The following is a 3,373-nucleotide window of genomic DNA, read 5'->3' on the forward strand; positions in this document are numbered from 1 at the left end:
GACACAGCTGTGGCTAACTTTAGGAGTCAGAGTGGGAAAAGTAAGAGAGGAAGAGAGGGCAGATAGCTGAAAGAAGACATTAAAACAATGGAAAATGGAATCAGTAACATAATTTTGAGGTAATAGGTAATAGATAAATCTTGAGAAAATCCTTTGCAAAACCTTGTGCAGTTAAATGAGATTGTGCTAAATTTTTCTTTCATTTTCTTTTTAGTGTGGGGAGAGGGAAGTGAGGAATGAAAATTATAATGAATAATAGGAACAGGAACTAGAATAATAATTGTGACAGTTCCTCAGAAGTTTAAGCCTATAATTCTATATATATATTTATATTTATATCTCAAGGTTTTTCCCTTAACATGTTCATAACAGGACTATTCACCCTAGCCAAAATGTGGAATTATAGTGACCATTGACATATAAATGGATAAAATATAGCACATGCACATGTATTGTGTTAGAACAGAATGCCTGAGACTTGAAATATTTGAAAGAAATAGTTTATTTGATCATATTTCAGGAGGACCACAAGCATCCCTATTGCACTGAGGAATTCAAATCGCAACCTAGGAATTTTGGAGAGACATACTCAAACTATAGTAACATACAATGGAATATTGTTAGAAATTAAAAGTATAGGGAATTCTGGCACAGGCTAAAACATGGATGAATCTTGAGAGTGTCATGTTAACTGAATTATGCTGTCACAAAATGATTTTTTTTTAAAGTCTGATTCTACTTCTCTTGGGTGCCTAGAATGGTCAAATTTATAGACAGACAGTAGAATGGTGGTGAAGGGAGTCTGCCTACTAATAGAAACTGTTATTGTAATACATGAAATATCCCCTACAGGCTTGTGTGTAGAATCCTAGGACTCCAGCTGGTGATGTTATTTTGAGAGCTGGGTCCCAGGAGATTTCTTCTCTCTTTACTCATCCCTTCTCTACTGTCCACCATGAGGTGAAGTAGCTCCGCCAACACAAGCTCCCCCAACCATAATTTTGTGCCCCAGTCCACGGGGCCAATTAAGCATGGACTGAGTTCTCTGAAACCATGGGCTAAAACAAGTCCCTCCTCCTCTCGGTTGTGCTCTTAGTTATTTTGTTTTCGGCAACATAGAAGTCATTAATACAAATACAGAATTTCAGTGTGGCAAGATGATAAAGAATCTGTGGTAGAAAAAAGTGATGATCGCATAACATTGTGAACGTTCTTAATGCCACTGCTTTGTAAACTTCCAGATAGTTAAGATAGTAAATTTTGTGTATTTTACAGCAAATTGAAAAACACAAGAGCACTAATTTTACTAATTGCCCCAAATATAGCAGGAACCCTTGTAAATTATTTTCAAACACTATCTCATTGGATAATACTTATCATTCCTGTATCCTAGTTGGACAAACTGTATATAGAGAAGTTTTGGGATACAATTCTCCATAAGTTTCTTTGGCTTCTGCACATTTTATGAGCAGAGGTCTTTTGCTGTCTTTTCAAAAGTATTTGCATAGGAAACAGACTAGAAAACTAATCAATCATGGTGTTTCTCTTAGGTGCAAAAGGCTGGTTCATTTCTTGTCCAACATAATACAATAGTATTTCACTTCAGGGAGGCATATTGCCCATTGTAAGAGATTTGGGGTTTCTCTGCCCATTTGGTGTCACCTCCCAGAAAACTGACACAAATGCTGATATTTTGCTACTTCTGTAGCCATGCACAATATAGTCCTTTGAGTCTTCTGCAAGTATCCAGGAAACTGGGGTCACTAACACAGCTTACAAGAAGGATAAGATCTCAGATCTCCTTCAATCTGAACAGAAGATAAGCAACTTGCCCAACATTGCTCAACTGAAGAGTAATACAGAGTTATGGCTGGGAACAGCTCAGGTAGCTTCATGCCATAGCTCAGGTATAGCTTAGGCACCGGGCTATGTTTTAAAATGGTGGTTCCAAAGCAGCCAGAACACAGAGAGAACTTTCACATATGTTCCATTATATAAAGTTAATAATACACACACACATGCACACACACACCACAAATAATAATAAATAACAAATAATAATAAACAAACAATAAAATAGCTAAATAAATAATATATGATCTATTATTTATTGTATATAATAAATGTGTTAATATATAATGTTATGTATATTTTATAAGTAAATATACAACAAATATATAGTAAAACATATGTTTTTTATTAAAACATGTTTATTAACACATTTATGTTATATTATGTGAAAGCTCACATATATTTATTGCAAATCTGCAACTCTGCTTTCAAAACTCTTCAACGATACAACTTAAAATATTCTCTCTTTCAAGGAAGCCCTTCCTTTATCCTCACTAAAGATAATGTGGCATTTCTCTGAATCTGAATGTATTTTCTTTTTCTAGAATGAACACTGGTGAGCAACATGGAGCCTGGATTCTAGAATCAGACTGCCTTATTCTGATTTGGATTTGCTCCTTCTTAGCAATGTGACCTTTGATAATTCACTTCATTTCATTTCCTCAACAGAAAAAATAAGATTATGATTTTAACAGTAGGTCATAGCTACAGCCATAATAAAGAAAATTTGTCTCCATTGCCCACACCCCCATATTTTAAGGAAAAATACACACATTGTTTACAAGGACACTAGCTATTTTGGCTTTGTGGTTCATGACATAAAATGGCTTGTGTTATGAGATTTCCAAGTATTCAGATTTTAAAGTACTCAGGATACTGCCAAGTTTTCAATAAGTGTTTGCTATCATTATACGTCTCTTATGACTCTTTTAAATTAGACCTGGATATCTCAGCCTTTAGCAACTAGTGAGTACAGATGTAAACTCATCAATTCTGCCAAATACCAATGACTGAATCTCCTTACTGATTGTTTTAGAAATACAAAAGGGAAATCATAATCCCTTCTCAATTAAACTTCAGGCGGTTTTCATAATAAAGTCTTGATTAAAAGTCATCCTCTCAGTCAGCATGAACCCCAATTGTTCCTCAGTGGGAATGGTAAATCCATACCCACCACTAACCATAACCTCAGACCAGGAAGAAATGGGGAAAATGTTGGTGGAATAGGGAGAACTCAGCCAGAGATCCCAGCTGTCACCTTGAAGCAATAAAAATGACAGCACACGTTCTCTGTGATATTCGGGCAAGAAGAGATCTTCAACAAGCTTGCTTTCACACTCTGAGGATACCAGGCTTCAGGGACATAACAGAACTGCCCTCTGAACGCTCACACGAACCTGGAGTAAGGTGAGTTCTCTTCTCACTGCCACATGCTTTCCAGGATTGCTATTCTCTTTGGATTCTGTTGTTAAGTCTGATCCTCTGTGTAGGATTCCTTTCTCCTTGTTCTGGTTGGTATGTA

This window comes from Perognathus longimembris, chromosome 5 (assembly GCF_023159225.1).
Source record: "Perognathus longimembris pacificus isolate PPM17 chromosome 5, ASM2315922v1, whole genome shotgun sequence".
Classification (NCBI taxonomy): Eukaryota; Metazoa; Chordata; class Mammalia; order Rodentia; family Heteromyidae; genus Perognathus; species Perognathus longimembris.